Here is an 18,334-nt window from a genome sequence, read left to right as displayed (position 1 = left end):
GGGGAGTGTCAAGGGACAGAGGGACATTGGCGTACAAGATAGGGTACACACAGTGAATGGTGCAGAGTGTCGAGGAGCAGAGGGACATTGGCGTACAAGATAGGACACACACAGTGAATGGTGCAGAGAGTTGAGGAGCAGAGGGACATTGGCGTACAAGATAGGACACACACAGTGAATGGTGGGTGTGTCGAGGGACAGAGGGACATCGGTGTACAAGATAGGATACACACAGTGAATGGTGGGGAGTGTCGAGGGACAGAGGGACATTGGCGTACAAGATTCGACACACACAGTGAATGGTTTGCCATGTCGAAGGGCAGACGGACCTTGATGTACAAGGGTAGAACACACGCAGTGAATGGTGGGGAGTGTCGAGGGACAGAGGGACATCTGTGTACATGATAGGACACACACAGTGAATGGTGGGGAGTGTCGAGGGACAGAGGGACATCGGCGTACAAGATAGGATACACACAGTGAATGGTGGGGAGTGTCGAGGGACAGAGGGACATCGGTGTACATGATAGGATACACACAGTGAATGGTGGGGAGTGTCGAGGGACAGAGGGACATTGGCGTACAAGATAGCACACGCACAGTGAATGGTGGGGAGTGTCAAGGGACAGAGGGACATTGGCGTACAAGATAGGGTACACACAGTGAATGGTGCAGAGTGTCGAGGAGCAGAGGGACATTGGCGTACAAGATAGGACACACACAGTGAATGGTGCAGAGAGTTGAGGAGCAGAGGGACATTGGCGTACAAGATAGGACACACACAGTGAATGGTGGGTGTGTCGAGGGACAGAGGGACATCGGTGTACAAGATAGGATACACACAGTGAATGGTGGGGAGTGTCGAGGGACAGAGGGACATTGGCGTACAAGATTCGACACACACAGTGAATGGTTTGCCATGTCGAAGGGCAGACGACCTTGATGTACAAGGGTAGAACACACGCAGTGAATGGTGGGGAGTGTCGAGGGACAGAGGGACATCTGTGTACATGATAGGACACACACAGTGAATGGTGGGGAGTGTCGAGGGACAGAGGGACATTGGCGTACAAGATAGGATACACACAGTGAATGGTGGGGAGTGTCGAGGGACAGAGGGACATCGGTGTACATGATAGGATACACACAGTGAATGGTGGGGAGTGTCGAGGGACAGAGGGACATTGGCGTACAAGATAGGACACGCACAGTGAATGGTGGGTGTGTCGAGGGACAGAGGGACATCGGTGTACAAGATAGGATACACACAGTGAATGGTGGGGAGTGTCGGGGGACAGAGGGACATTGGCGTACAAGATTCGACACACACAGTGAATGGTTTGCCATGTCGAAGGGCAGACGGACCTTGATGTACAAGGGTAGAACACACGCAGTGAATGGTGGGGAGTGTCGAGGGACAGAGGGACATCTGTGTACATGATAGGACACACACAGTGAATGGTGGGGAGTGTCGAGGGACAGAGGGACATTGGCGTACAAGATAGGATACACACAGTGAATGGTGGGGAGTGTCGAGGGACAGAGGGACATTGGCGTACAAGATAGGACACGCACAGTGAATGGTGGGTGTGTCGAGGGACAGAGGGACATCGGTGTACAAGATAGGATACACACAGTGAATGGTGAGGAGTGTCGAGGGACAGAGGGACATTGGCGTACAAGATTCGACACACACAGTGAATGGTTTGCATGTCGAAGGGCAGACGGACCTTGATGTACAAGGGTAGAACACACGCAGTGAATGGTGGGGAGTGTCCAGAGACAGAGGGACATTGGCGTACAAGATTCGACACACACAGTGAATGGTGTGCCATGTCGAGTGGCAGACGGACCTTGATGTACAAGGGTAGAACACACGCAGTGAATGGTGGGGAGTGTCGAGAGACAGAGGGACATTGGCGTACAAGATTCGACACACACAGTGAATGGTGTGCCATGTCGAGGGGCAGACGGACCTTGATGTACAAGGGTAGAACACACGCAGTGAATGGTGGGGAGTGTCGAGGGACAGAGGGACATCTGTGTACATGATAGGACACACACAGTGAATGGTGGGGAGTGTCAAGGGACAGAGGGACATTGGCGTACAAGATAGGATACACACAGTGAATGGTGCAGAGTGTCGAGGAGCAGACGGACATTGGCGTACAAGATAGGACACGCACAGTGAATGGTGGGTGTGTCGAGGGACAGAGGGACATCGGTGTACAAGATAGGATACACATGTGAATGGTGGGGAGTGTCGAGGGACAGAGGGACATTGGCGTACAAGATTCGACACACACAGTGAATGGTGTGCAATGTCGAAGGGCAGACGGACCTTGATGTACAAGGGTAGAACACACGCAGTGAATGGTGGGGAGTGTCGAGGGACAGAGGGACATCTGTGTACATGATAGGACACACACAGTGAATGGTGGGGAGTGTCAAGGGACAGAGGGACATTGGCGTACAAGATAGGATACACACAGTGAATGGTGCAGAGTGTCGAGGAGCAGAGGGACATTGGCGTACAAGATAGGACACACACAGTGAATGGTGCAGAGAGTTGAGGAGCAGAGGGACATTGGCGTACAAGATAGGATACACACAGTGAATGGTGGGGAGTGTCGAGGGACAGAGGGACATTGGCGTACAAGATAGGACACGCACAGTGAATGGTGGGTGTGTCGAGGGACAGAGGGACATCGGTGTACAAGATAGGATACACACAGTGGATGGTGGGGAGTGTCGAGGGACAGAGGGACATTGGCGTACAAGATTCGACACACACAGTGAATGGTTTGCATGTCGAAGGGCAGACGGACCTTGATGTACAAGGGTAGAACACACGCAGTGAATGGTGGGGAGTGTCGAGGGACAGAGGGACATCTGTGTACATGATAGGACACACACAGTGAATGGTGGTGAGTGTCAAGGGACAGAGGGACATTGGCGTACAAGATAGGGTACACACAGTGAATGGTGCAGAGTGTCGAGGAGCAGAGGGACATTGGCGTACAAGATAGGACACACACAGTGAATGGTGCAGAGAGTTGAGGAGCAGAGGGACATTGGCGTACAAGATAGGACACACACAGTGAATGGTGGGTGTGTCGAGGGACAGAGGGACATCGGTGTACAAGATAGGATACACACAGTGAATGGTGGGGAGTGTCGAGGGACAGAGGGACATTGGCGTACAAGATTCGACACACACAGTGAATGGTTTGCCATGTTTAAGGGCAGACGACCTTGATGTACAAGGGTAGAACACACGCAGTGAATGGTGGGGAGTGTCGAGGGACAGAGGGACATCTGTGTACATGATAGGACACACACAGTGAATGGTGGGGAGTGTCGAGGGACAGAGGGACATTGGCGTACAAGATAGGAAACACACAGTGAATGGTGGGGAGTGTCGAGGGACAGAGGGACATCGGTGTACATGATAGGATACACACAGTGAATGGTGGGGAGTGTCGAGGGACAGAGGGACATTGGCGTACAAGATAGGACACGCACAGTGAATGGTGGGTGTGTCGAGGGACAGAGGGACATCGGTGTACAAGATAGGATACACACAGTGAATGGTGGGGAGTGTCGGGGGACAGAGGGACATTGGCGTACAAGATTCGACACACACAGTGAATGGTTTGCCATGTCGAAGGGCAGACGGACCTTGATGTACAAGGGTAGAACACACGCAGTGAATGGTGGGGAGTGTCAAGGGACAGAGGGACATCTGTGTACATGATAGGACACACACAGTGAATGGTGGGGAGTGTCGAGGGACAGAGGGACATTGGCGTACAAGATAGGATACACACAGTGAATGGTGGGGAGTGTCGAGGGACAGAGGGACATCGGTGTACATAATAGGATACACACAGTGAATGGTGGGGAGTGTCGAGGGACATGGGGACATTGGCGTACAAGATAGGACACGCACAGTGAATGGTGGGTGTGTCGAGGGACAGAGGGACATCGGTGTACAAGATAGGATACACACAGTGAATGGTGGGGAGTGTCGAGGGACAGAGGGACATTGGCGTACAAGATTCGACACACACAGTGAATGGTTTGCATGTCGAAGGGCAGACGGACCTTGATGTACAAGGGTAGAACACACGCAGTGAATGGTGGGGAGTGTCGAGAGACAGAGGGACATTGGCGTACAAGATTCGACACACACAGTGAATGGTGTGCCATGTCGAGGGGCAGACGGACCTTGATGTACAAGGGTAGAACACACGCAGTGAATGGTGGGGAGTGTTGAAGGTAGAGGTACATCGGTGCACAAGATATGACAGTGAATGGTGGGTGTGCTGAGGGACAGAGGGACATTGGTGTACATGATAGGACACACACAGTGAATGGTGCAGAGTGTCGAGGAGCAGAGGGACATCAGTGTGGAAGACTTGACACACATTGTGAATGGTGTGGCATGTTGAGGGATGGACGGACCTTGATGTACAAGGGTGGAACACACACAGTGAATGGTGGGGAGTGTCGAGGGACAGAGGGACATTGGCGTACAAGATAGGACATGCACAGTGAATGGTGGGTGTGTCGAGGGACAGAGGGACATCAGTGTACATGATAGGACACAGTTAATGGAAGGGAGTGTTGAGCGACAGAGGGATCTTGGCATACAAGGTTAGGACACACAGTATGAATGGTTGGGATTCTCTGTGTGACTTATTGAGAGCTTCCAGCATTTTCACATTTTTGATACCTCCAAACTGTTCCCTTGAGTGTGACACTGTTGTTATTTTTTACTTGTTATAAAATATCATCTCTGCTTAATTATCATGCTGAAAAGCAGAAACTGATTTCCCAGAAATAATATGCACACCTATGCACTATAAACTCAGTGGAAGGAGAGAATGAAAGAGACAAAAAAAGAAAGAAAGAAGAGAGAAATAAAGAGGAAGTGGAGAGAGAAAGAGTGAGTGAGAAAGAAGGAGGAGAAAAATGAAGAGAGAGGTCGAAGAAAGAATGAGAAAAAGTGGAAAGTGATGACAGAGGAAAAAAGAAAGATCAAAAGAAGAGAGAGAGAGAGAAAGTGAAGCCTCACAAACCTTGTGCTACCCTTCCAGCCAGATAGGTATCATAGTCATTGTGCGGTGCAGCATGGAAACTGGCCTCTACATCTCTTCTCCCTCATCCATAATCTTTATCCTCCAGTTGTTCCTACCTGCGATATGGGGAGAAGGGAAACCATGCCACCCTCTTAACCTCCTCCGCTCCAGGGAGAACAGACCTATGTTGACAATTAACGGTTGTTTCAGAGTAGCCAGATAAAAAAAATTAAATCAGTTAGTTCCATGAACTTTAATTCTGATCACCAAATGCAAGGGGTGTCTGACTTACAGTCAAAGTACTGGCTCCTTCGGGCATTTCTTGCTCTTCTGGGGTCGGGATGACCTTTCGATGTTTTCTCCCGTTAATTCGAGGTCCTCTGTCTGGGCGGAAGCGAGGGTGAACCACTGCAGACCGGTATAGTTTGAATGCTGTGTGAGAAATGCGACACCTTTTCATTGTATCTAGGCATGCCAGTACTAATACCAATATCTCATTGAAGCCTGTACGTCTGTACACTGTGTAATGATCTGCTCTATATCAACGGTTTACGGTAAACTTTTCACTTAATCTCAGTACGAGTGACAACATTAAACCAATTCCAATTACTTTGTTCTACCTGAATGATTTGATCTCCATGAACAGTATGGAAGGCAAGCTTTTCACTGTGACAATAATAAACCAATTCCAGGGCAACAGATCAAAAGGTGAAAAGTATACACAAAAATACGAGCCCTTTGAAACCCGCTCCCAGACAGATATATCAATGTGTACAAACAGCAGGAGTGTGAGGGACACCTAACAAAGGTTTCTTTTGTCTTACTCCCTGCTTGAGCCAAACTTGCTAATCTATCCACTATTATTTTCATTGATGTTTAATCACAAACAGAGGTCCCAGTATCGGTTCACTTATATAGCGCTGACCTGTTGATGTGTGCATAACGATACGTTCAAAGTTCAAATTAAATTTGTTATCGAAGTACATATATGTCACCATATACTACTTCGAGATTCATTTTCTTGCAGGCATTCACGGTAGAACAAAGAAATACAGTAGAGTTAATGAAAAACTACACACCAAGACCGACAAACATCCAAGGTGCAAAAGATGGTAAACTGTGCAAATAAAATAATTAATACTGAGAACATGGAGTTGTAGAGCCCTTGAAAGTGAATCTATAGATCATGGAATCAGTTCAGTGTTGAGATGAGTGAAGTTATCCATGCCGGTTCAGGAGGCTATTGGATGAAGGGTAATAACTGTTCCTGAATCAGGTGGTGTGAGATCTAAGGCTCCTGTACCTCCTTCCCGATGGTAGTACTGAGAAGAGAACATGGCCTCTCACACTGGGACAAATATATCTGTATAGTTATATATATACACACAGAAATCTCTACAAACAATAACACCCACATGCATTTATCTAAGTATCTATTTACACCATGCACACCATTTAAATATATACACACAGGAACACATATCTTCAGTTTTGTACATGAACACCTAATACCCACCTATATATATATATATATATATATATATATATACACACACACATTAGAGATTTTAATTATAAATCTAAACTTATATATAGGTGCATATATTCTCACCTTTATGGATGCAAGACCATATCTTTATAAGTGTATTTATTTTATAATCTTAAAAACTATGGAAAGTTTAACTATAATATATTTACTAACTGGATAGTTACGCATCTAAACACACACACACACACACACACACACACAAACTACATATACAAATAAAAACATACCTTTAGGTAGATATATACATGCATTCACAGATACATACAAGCAACACAGTTTTTAAGTACAGTATTTAGTTGTATGAAACACTCGTATGGAAAATATTCACATACAATTTAGAAATGTAGAAACAAAAACATATATTTTATAATTAGAGTTGTATAAATTAATAACTATGACAAATATTCATGGGTTGAATATATAGAAATAAAACCACATATACTTTAGTAATCTATTGTTTGGTTGTATATATCTGAACACTAGTATAGGAAAATATTGACACACACGTTAGATACATAGAAATAAAACACATATATTTTAATATCTATTGTTTAGTTGTATATATCTGAACATTCGCATAGAAAAATATCCACACACGCATTAGATTTATAGTTTATAGAAACATAACATATATTTTAGTTTTCTATTGTTTAGTTATACATATTTGAACATCTGTATAGGAAAATATTCACACACTCGTTGGATGTACAACGCGTTTCAGCATTCTATGAGTTGTATACATCTTAACACCTATGTACTGTAGAGATATACTGTATTCACTCACACTCTACAGAAAGATACAAGTAAGAGCAGTTACATATCTTTACAACTATACATCCCTACATCTATATATCTTTATTGTATATATATTTTTCCATTTATGTTTAGAAAAATATATCTGTGAGAACGCACACGCAAAACCAAACGCTCACCTCTGTATAATTAAAAATCGGACTACACAAATGAATATATTTACAAAGCTGTTGGCACCAAGCAGAGAATTCTGCACGCTATCATTCAAACCTTTAAACCCGATCTAAGCAACATACGCCACCACTTTCCGAATAGTTTAATTATATTTTTATGGTAGATACCACTCGCTGACTTTGCAATGTAACCGCGGTATCGATATGTTATTGCTGACGTGCGCCAGGTCTGCTGGGTTTTTATTTGCGTTAACTTACTCTGTGCGGGATTCACGCTGGCCGGATTCCTCTCCCCCCGCCCCCCCCTCTCTCTCTCTCTCTTTCTCTCACTTACTATCTCTCTCACACACATAAACAAGATCTCTCTTTTTCTCAGACAGCACAAGATCTTCACACACACACACACACACACACACACACACACAGACAGCACAAGATCTCGCTCTCTCTCTCTCTCTCTCTCTCTCTCACACACACACACACGCACAATGATCCCAAACTTGGAAGGATGAATTAACCGCTACTTCACCCCGGGCCAAGATTTATTTTCCTGGGGAGAGGGGCGCAAGGCGGCGAGAGGCACATTGACAGCGGGGGTGGGGGAGTGTATCGGAGGTGCGCCGCCCTTAAACACTGCCGACCCGTGTGGTAACAATAGCCGTGAGAGCGTAGACCAGAAAATGCAGCCCAGAGGTGCCCCTTGAGAGTTGGGGGTGGTGGTGAAGGTGAGGGGAGTGGAAGGGGTGAAAAGTTGGTTTGAGGTCGGAGGTCAAAGGTTCAAAGGTTGAGCATCGCCCAGATTAAATTAAACTGAATGGGAGCCTGGGGACGTGTCCTTTTCGTGAACCCGCGGCCGCCGCGAGTCAGGCCGGGAATGGAGGGAGGCTGGAGGGCGAGACAAAAGCAGTTCAGCCATGCGAAGGGGAGGGGTGATGCGGGGGGACGTTCGGCCCGTTTGACATTTTCCTGCACACAGCAGCGCGTAGAAACAAAAATCAGCAAACAGAACGAAAGCCCGCAGAGACGGGTAAATATATCAATATACATACGTGTAAGTTAGAATATATACTTATACATTACAAATATGTTAAATGGGAGGTCTGTCTAAAATGACAATAATCACCAGTGATACCAATTCAGTTTGTGGTTTTTTTCCCTTCCCCGCTAGAACTGCGGCTGAAGCGGATTGTCTCCGGAGGGCGAAAAGAAAGGGTCTGAGAAAGGTCACACACACACACACACACACACACACACACACACACGCGCGCGCGCGCGTGTCGCTCAGCTGATCACGCAGTGTGGATGGAAGGAGATAATCAGAACCAGGTTTATCAGTTCATCAGTATCCGAATCAAGTTTATTATTACTGCGATATATCGTGAAATTTGTTGTTTTGGGCAACAGTACAGCCGTCAACATTATTATAAGTTAAATTATGTATTGGTATTAGTATTGTTTTATCGTTTTACGTTCATCGCGATACAGTGAAAAGCCGAATTCTGTATACTTGCATACTGTCCATACAGATCAGATCATTACACAGTGCGTCGAGGTAGAACAAGGTAAAACAATAACAAAATGCAGAATAAAGTGTCACAGTTACAGAGAAACTGCAGTGCAGGTAGACAATAAAGTGCAAGATCGTAACGATTGTGAGCTCAAGAGTCCAATTTATCGGAACAGTGGTGTAGAAGTTGTCCCTGAGCCTGGTGGTGTGTGCTTTCAGGCTTTTGTACCTTTTGTCCGATGGGAGAGGGAGAAGAGAGAATGTCTGGGGTGATGATGGAGGCAGCTTCACTGAGCAGTGAGAAGTGTAGCCAGAGTCCATGGAGGGGAGGCTGGTTTCTGTGAGGTTCTGAGCACATATTATACATTATATAATTATACAGATATAAATAAATAAATGGTTAAAGGGTGGACAGATAGATAGACAGTGCAAAAGAGACGTAGTGAGGTAGTGTTCATAGATTCATCGACTGTTCAGAAATCTGATGGTGAAGGGGAAGAACCTGTTCCTAAATCGTTGTGAATGGGTCTTCAGGCTCCTGTACCTCCCCCCCCCCCCGATGGTAGCTGAGATTAAGTTTGCAGAGGGCACAAGGGTTGGTGGAGTTGTGGACTATTAGAGGACAGAGCAGAATGTAGATCAGCTATAGAGAGGGCAGAAGAAATGGCATATGGAGTTTAATCTGGGCAAGTGCACTTTGGGAGATCAAATGTAAAAGGTCAGGACCATTACAGGAAGGGTGTAGGGGCTTTGGAGAGGGTGCAGAAGAGGTTCACCAGGATGCTGCCTGGATTAGAGGGTGTGAGCTACAAGGAGAGGATGGATAAACTTGGTTTGTTTTCTCTGGGAATGGCGAAGGCTGAGGGGAGACATGATAAAGATTTATAAGATTGAGAGGCATAGATATAGCTGGTATCTTTCTCTCAAGGATTGAAATGTCTAATACCAGGGAAGGTGCATTTAAGACGAGAGGTGGAAGGTTCAATGGAGATACGCAGGGCAATGTTTTTACAGAGAGTAGTTGGTGCCTGGAAGTTGCTGCCTGGGGGTGGTGGTCGAGGGAGATATGATGGAAGTATTTAAGGTACTGTTAGAAAGACATGTGAATCTGCAGGGAATGTAGGAACATGGGCCATGTGCAGGCAGATGGGATTGATTTAATTTGGCATCCTGTTCAGCACAGGCATCCTGGGGTGTAAATTTAAGGAGAAGAGGGAGAATATTAATTATTTAATGAAGACCTGAGCAGCATTTTTTTTTACTCAGAGAAAATAGTTGAGGCAGGTATGTTAACAACATTTGGTAGATACCTGAACAAAATACATGGATAGGAAAGGTTTAGAGTGATATGGGCCAAATGCAGGCAAGTGGAACTAGCTCAGGTAGGCAACTTAGTCAGTATGGATGAGTTGAGCCAAAGAACCTATTTCTATAAGATGTTAATCCTCAAGTTTGCATTGGGGCTCATTGTAACAGAGAAGGGGATTACAGACAAGAAGATCAGTCCCACATCATCAGGTTCAGGAGCAGCTACTTTCCTTCAACTATTCAGTTCCTGAACCAACCCGCACACAATCACTACAATATAGGAACATTGTCATCACTTTGCACTAAAATGGACTTTTGTTTTAATTGTGTTCCTTCTTGTAATTTTTTGAACTTATATCTTGTGAATGTTGCTTACATGTGATACTGCTGCAAGTAAGTTCCCATGGCATCTGTGTACAAATGGACATGTGCAGATGACAATAAGTTCCACTTCTGACTTTGAAACGCAAACTAAACGTACATTATACGAGGTTTACAAGAAATGATACAATTAGAGAAAAGAAAAAACGTTGTGGTGCCAAAGTGGTCAAGAGGCCATCTTATCGTACTAGGAGTCCACGCAGTTAAGTTGAAAGAGTGCAGAGAAGATTTACAAGGATGTTACATGCTGTTGGGAGAGGCTGGCCAGGCCTTTATTCCTTGGAACGTAGGAGAACGAGGGGCAACCTTATAGAAACGGTAAAAATTATCTGAGACATAGATAAGGTGTATGGTAACAGTGTTTTCCTCAGGGTAGGGGAGTCCAGAACTTTGAGGTCATAGGTTTAAGGCGAGATGGGACCCAAGATGAGACTTAAAAAGGTCCCGAGGGGGCAAATTTTTCAGCCGTATGTGGAACCAACTGCCGGGGAAGTAGTTGAGCCAGGTACAATAGAATCACTTAAGAAGCACTTGGAAGGGGAACATGGATGGAAGGGCTTAGGGGGAAATGGGTCGAATGCAGGAAATTGGGACTGGATGAGTGGGCACGGTGTAAAAGTGCTGTATTGTTCTGTAGCTCCGTGAAACTAAAAAGAAAGCATTCGCATTAATTTACAAACTGACACGTCCGTAACCGAAACACTTCCGCTGGTCACCAAAGCTTGAACATTCTTATTTTTAAAAGCACTGTCTAGTTTGCCCTGGGACAAGAACAACTTGTCTTCGGAATTGGTACGGCTAATTTTGGAGCGACTAAAGTAAACCACTGCAGTATATATAGAGCACGTTGCTTCCGGGAACACCGCAGACGAATCCCGCATCTCTGCTCCCAGTTATAATTAATCTTGAATAATGTTCGACACTTAAGTTTCGTGACCCGCTTTTTTTCAGCAGCTCTAAGTTGATTTTGCTTTTGTGTGTATGTGTGTGTGTGTGTTGTATATATATATAGTGTGTGTGTGTTTGAGAGAGTGTGTATGTTTGTGAGTGTGTGAGAGAGAATGAGCGATAGAGTGAGTGGCCTGCATAATTGTGAGCATCTGAATGTGCGTGTTTAGGCGTGAGAGAAAAAATGTGTATGTTAGAGTATGTTTCTGAGACTGCTTAAACGTGTATGTATGCTGTGTGCGAGTGTGCCTGTATATGTGTATCAGAATGTGTGTCTACGCTGCGTGTGTTTGTGCAAGTATGTGCAAGTGTGTGTGTGCGCGCGCTGTGTACCTTTATCCCTCGCACTGTCGGCATCATGACACTAGTCACTTTTACATGCACTTTCCCGAGGCTTATGTATGCGCTGGGATCTAAATAAATTTCTCCCAGAATATATGTATTTTTAAAATCACCAACCTTCACCAATTCTCCGTCCTGTCTTCTCACCCGGGGCGAGAGAAGGCGCCAACGAAGGCGGGGGAGTGGGGGGGAATGGTTGTTAGAAAACAGAGAGAATAAGTTCTGGATAATGATTTTAAAAATTCCGTCCGGGGCAATTAGTTCTGTCAGGGGGAGGGGTATTGGCTAGCGGACTGTCAGACTGGAGGCGGGGTGGGTGGTGGGCAGTTACAAGGCTAAAGGGTTAGCTGGCGAATTAAATCGGAGTCCCAAGTAACGCACACAAACTGCTGGAGGAACTCACCAGGCCAGGCAGCATCTATGGAGGAGAATAAATCGGACAACGTTCACAGTCAGTGGGATCCCTCCGCGGAGTTTTACGTGGGGTGGGGGTACACGTGAATGCGAGATCAGGGGATTGAACAAAAACGACAGCGGCAGTATACACCCGCATGAGCTTTGCGGTGTGGGAGATAACCCTTCTCTCCCCGCACAACACAATGGAGCGCAGGCAAATATGCCAGCATAACCAAGTCAAAGAACAAATGGGTATGTTTTATTAAAATAAAAGGCATCTTTTTAATTTGCGAACTAACAAAGGATCTTGCACGCTAGTAGTGCTTGTCTTGCCTCTGGAAGCGCGAGAGGCCGGCTGAATGAGATTGGTAGCGCGGTGTCGATCAGACCACACTTACAAATATAATTGTGTTGATAAGAATTTCAATAATCAAGTGGTCTCCGTGCGGCTGTCCTACAGCCCGATACTGACAAGTTAATTGTTTCTTTAGTTGACCCCAGGATAGATCGGAGTCTCTGATTTCCTTACAGACCTGCCGCGCGTCAAAAACCCTTTAAAAGTCGTTTGCAATTTAGTTTAAATCGAACGTTTAAACGCTGTATAAAGAAACCCGTATATTTGATGCAGATAAATGTGTCACAATTTTTTATGGCAATATGTTTAGTGCAAATATAGGCATATATAAATATATTTAACCAACTATTTATGATAACATAATTATTAACAAATACACACCACATTTATAGGAACGAACAGATTTAGATAATATGTAGATATTTAAATATAGATATTTATGAAGCACATTTATATTGATCTGATCCAAAATGAATATAATGAAACATTCCGCCATCAAATTTCTGAATGGTCTATGAACACTACGTTACTATTCCGCTTTCGCACTATTTACTTATTTATTCATTTTTGTAATTTTTATGTATTTGCATTGTACCGCTGCTACAAAACAACAAATTTAATGACGTATCGTATGTCAGTGATAATAAAGCTGATTCTGAATTACACAGCACATTTACAGGAACGAGCGTGTTTAATTAATATGTAGATATTTGTAAGATACGTTTATATGAAAGTGATATTATTTAAATACGTTCTTATAAATGTAGTGGCTAAGCATTTGTGTATATTTATTTTGTAATGTAAATGTATCTTAACGAAATTGTAATTTATATTTCATTTAAATCAATAAATACATTTTAATATTTGTTTGACAAATTAACATTTTAGAAATATGCATAACCCTATTCATATTGATGAATAATAAATATAGTTAAACACATTTATGTTATAAGTAATTACATGGTGAATTCAGATAAATATATTTATTTGCATATTCAAAAATGCATCAACTAAATGTTTGTTTATATATGCGATGGATCTATTTGAATTTAAATATAGCTATATGGGATATAGACAAATGTTTCCATTAACAAACACAATTACATAACGTATAGGTATCATAATTCTATATAAAACATTTAATCATACCCGATTACCAACATTTATTCATACCATCTGAAATATTGATATGGTTACATAAATATATTTATCGAAAATAGGTCATACGTGTACATTTTTTTGAATATGTAGGATATAAATACTTTATATATGGCTATCTGAAATAATACGGACAAAATATTTATGATACATGTAAATATTACATAGAAAAATGCATCATATACTATACTAATTCATTACCTGAGTAAATTAAATATCCGACGTGATACTTATCGATGTTAATGTACAATAAATAAACGATAAATAATTTTCATTTTAATTTCTGATTCATTACCTGTGTAAATCAAATACCCATGATACATATCAGTGTTAATTGAACAATAAATAAATGATAAATAATTTTAATTTATTCTGTTTTATCGCTAAACAACACACGTATTCCTGCGTTGCGGTGTTAGAAACACTTCGTTTTTTTTTGCGGGTTAGGTTTCTAACCTCACGACTCTCTCTGTTAATGAGGGAGAAATTAGTTGCTTTTAACTCACAGACACATCGCTGAGATTTAGACGGGTGGTGCACACAAATTGTCGACAAGTTCCTGTTAAGAACTTGTCATCGTGACATTAAAAATGTCTCTGTGCTGTAATTTAATACTCTGCCGAGTACCACACTATTTTTGAAATCCACACATACAAAAAGTCCTCTTAAAAGTATGATATCACTCGACAAAGTTAAAAAAGGCACAATTAGGTTAGGATCATATGTCAAACAGAAAGAAAACCAATTTTGTTTCGCTTCCAGTACTGGCGCGCGGGCGCCTGAGTTAATGCGTGTGCAAAATATGTCTGAGCTAGTCTGTTGTGTGTCATAAACAGACATGAATATGAGGTGTCAAGCAACACACATCAAAGTTGCTGGTGAACGCAGCAGGCCAGGCAGCATCTGTAGGAAGAGGTGCAGTCGACGTTTCGGGCCGAGACCCTTCGTCAGGACTAACTGAAGGAAGAGCTGGTAAGAGATTTGAAAGTGGGATGGGGAGGGGGAGATCCAAAATGATAGGAGAAGACAGGAGGGGGAGGGATAGAGCCGAGAGCTGGACAGGTGATAGGCAAAAGGGGATACGAGAGGATGATGGGACAGGAGGTCCGGGAAGAAAGACGGGGGGGGGGACCCAGAGGATGGGCAAGGGGTATATTCAGAGGGACAGAGGGAGAAAAAGGAGAGTGAGAGAAAGAATGTGTGCATAAAAATAAGTAACAGATGGGGTACGAGGGGGAGGTGGGGCCTTAGCAGAAGTTAGAGAAGTCGATGTTCATGCCATCAGGTTGGAGGCTACCCAGACGGAATATAAGGTGTTGTTCCTCCAACCTGAGTGTGGCTTCATCTTCTCCTGATCTTCCCCTCCCCCTCCAACTTTCAAATCCCTTACTCACTCTTCCTTCAGTTAGTCCTGACGAAGGGTCTCGGCCTGAAACGTCGACTGCAGCTCTTCCTACAGATGCTGCCTGGCCTGCTGCGTTCACCAGCAACTTTGATGTGTGTTGCTTGAATTCCCAGCATCTGCAGAATTCCTGTTGTTTGAATATGAGGTGTGTAAGTATTGGTATGTGCGTGCGTGTGTGTTGGGGGGATAGGTACAGAGCTTGTGTGCATCTGTATATGAAGTGATTCATGTGGGTTTTAAATGTGGCTGAATGTGTGTGTGAGACCGAGTGAAAGGATACAGCTTCGCGTGTGTGCATGTGTGTGTTAATCTGTATGTGTGTGGTAACTCGAATGTGTGTGAATCTGTGTGAATAACTTTGTGTGTGGTAAATTTACGCTTATGCGAGTGTGTGCACACATGAATGTGAGTTTGTGCGTGGGATTGTGCATGTTGGTCGCCATTAAAACTGTCAGTGCGGCAGGTGTGAACGCGGATGGGCGTCAAGTGGACCACATGAAACAGGAACCGAGACTGAATTTTCCCGAGGCGCCGCCTAATCCCTTACACTGGCAGTGTCAGTGAGGCAACAGCCCTGGGCCGAGATGTCTCCCCGTGTCACGCAGGGGTCCCATGTGTCACAGAACCAAAGCAATCTCATTGCCTTTTAGAGGGGTCAGGGGGCGTCGAGGGTGGGGTACACTCGTCAGAATAACCATGATCTCCCCCGTTTTCATCCTCCGTACTGGAACTGAATCCTCAGCTTCCATTCCGGGAGCTCCAGATGGAGCGGGAGAACGGGATGCGGCGGCGCTGGCTGAGACATGGCTCTGGTGGATTCTCCTTCTCCAGTTCCACAGTCCCGCGTCCCCCTGTAGCAAAACAGGGGAGCAGAGTCAGCGGTGACAGCCGCATACAGTAACCCTCTCCATATAGTCGAATACATTTTGTATTCTATAGCAGAGACAGGGGTGGGGGAGTCTTATTTATTTATTTATTTATTTATCTATATACAGCAAGGAATAGGCCCTTCCAGCCCTTTGAGCTGCGCCGCCAGCCTAATCACGGGACAATTTACAAAGTCCAATTAACCAGCTGATCGGTATGTCTTTGAACTATGGGATAATCCAGAGTACCCGGAGGAAACCCATGCGTTCACGGGGAGGAAATACAAACTGCTTGCAGATGATATCGGGATTGAACTCTGAACTCCGACGCCCCGAGCTGAAATAGCGAGCTGGTAGTGTCATCAGCAAACTTAGATACACTACACTTGGTCCTATCTTCCAAGTCATTAGTGTGTATTGTGAACAGTTGCAGGTCCAGCACCGATCACTGTGGCACTCCACTCATTGCTGATTGCCAACCAGAGAAACACACATGTACCCCAACTCTCTGCCTTCTGTTGGTTAACCAATCCTCTATCCATGCTAACACAGTACCCTCAACTCCATACATCCTTATCTAATGGATAAGTCTTTTATGTGGCACCTTATTGAACGCCTTCTGGAAATCCGAGTATACAACATCCACCCGTTCCCCTCTATCCACTGTGCTCATTATATCTTCAAAGAATTCCAGTACGACTGATAAACAGGACGTGCCCTTCATGAATCCAACTAGATGACTTTGGTGTCTGTCCAGTGTCCAGCCTCAAGGTGACTGGGGGATTGCTGATATAGTTGGTCTGAAATGTCGGGCAAATGGCATCGGAATTGGTTTATTATTGTCACATGTACAGTGAAAAGCTTGTCTTGCATACTATTCACACAGATCAGATCATTACACAGTGTATTGAGGTAGAACAAGGCAAAACAATAACAGAATGCACAATAAAGTGTCACAGTTACAGAGAAAGTAGAGTGCAGGTAGACAATAAAGTGCAAGATCATAAGGAGTTTAGATTCCAAGGTCAAGAATCCACGCAAAGAGAGAGGTGGAGGGAGAGAGACAGAGAAAAACACACACAAAGAGAGAGACAGACAGAGGGACAGATAGAGAGACAAACAGATGAAGAGACAGAGACAGATGTACAGAGAGAGATGTACAGAATATGTATAGAGAGAGAGGGAGAGATGGAATGTACTAATTGCTCACTAAATCCTAACACTTTGATCTAACATTTAACATTTTCGTTTAAAATACATTTAATATCAAAGTATGTATGCAGTATACAACACCGAGATTCATCCATGAAGAGTAGGTATAATTATATACACTCATACCCTCATGAGATGTCAGTCTCTCTCTCACGCACACATACAAGCAGAAAATTGGAGCTCTGTGCCTTTGGACCCTTGTGATAAAAATTAATGATGGGTATAACGGTGGCTCCCTCATCGCCTAGCGAGAGCGGACTTGTAAATCCTGCAACTGGCGTGTTTTTAAAACTTGCAGCTTGTTATTTAAAAGTTAGCCAATTTACATCCCTCTCACCAACTGCCCTCCCTCTTCTCTTCTCTGTCTCTGCAAAAATTTCCTTTCTCTGTCTTTCTGTTTTACGCCTTCTCTCTGTTTGATCCTTACTCTCCACCTTTCTTTTCTCCATCAATTCATCTCTTCGCAACCCCTCTCAATGTCTATCTCTCTCACAGACTCTTTCTGTCTGCCTATCTCCCTGTGATCGTCTCTGTTTCCCTCTTTCAATCAGTCTCAATCTCTCTGCCACCTCTCACTATGCTCCTCTCTCTCACTACCTCTCTGTCCTCCATCTCACTACCTCACTTGCTCCACTTTCCCTCATGCTCCCTCTCTTCCTCCTTCCTCTCCTATCTCCCTCTTTCCACTCTCCTTTCCCTCTCCCCTTCCCCCACTCCTCTTTCTCACCTGCTCTCTTCCTTTTCTCCCCTCACCCCCTTCCTCTCCTCCCCTCACCACCTTCCTCTCCCCCATCTCTCTCATCTTACCTTCTCTTTCCCCTCCCCTGACTGACTCCACACATGTCTCCCTTCACCTCTGCTGATCCCCATTCTACCTTTCCCCACCCGCACCATTCA

General features: G+C 44.3%; 1 protein-coding gene across 1 annotated transcript in view; it reads right to left on the bottom strand.

Moving 5' to 3' along the window:
- LOC134341393 (homeobox protein Hox-A3-like) overlaps positions 1 to 18,334 on the bottom strand; it is a 72,788-nt gene that overhangs the window by 35,850 nt on the left and 18,604 nt on the right. The window contains exon 2 of the mRNA XM_063039255.1: positions 5,377 to 5,516. The gene's annotated coding sequence lies outside the window, so the exon portion shown is untranslated. The remainder of the gene's footprint in view (positions 1 to 5,376; positions 5,517 to 18,334) is intronic.

The sequence above is a fragment of the Mobula hypostoma genome (assembly GCF_963921235.1).
Source record: "Mobula hypostoma chromosome X1 unlocalized genomic scaffold, sMobHyp1.1 SUPER_X1_unloc_3, whole genome shotgun sequence".
Classification (NCBI taxonomy): domain Eukaryota; kingdom Metazoa; phylum Chordata; class Chondrichthyes; order Myliobatiformes; family Myliobatidae; genus Mobula; species Mobula hypostoma.
The sequence above is the reverse complement of the archived record's forward strand: the minus strand, read 5'-3'. Positions and strand labels throughout refer to the sequence as shown.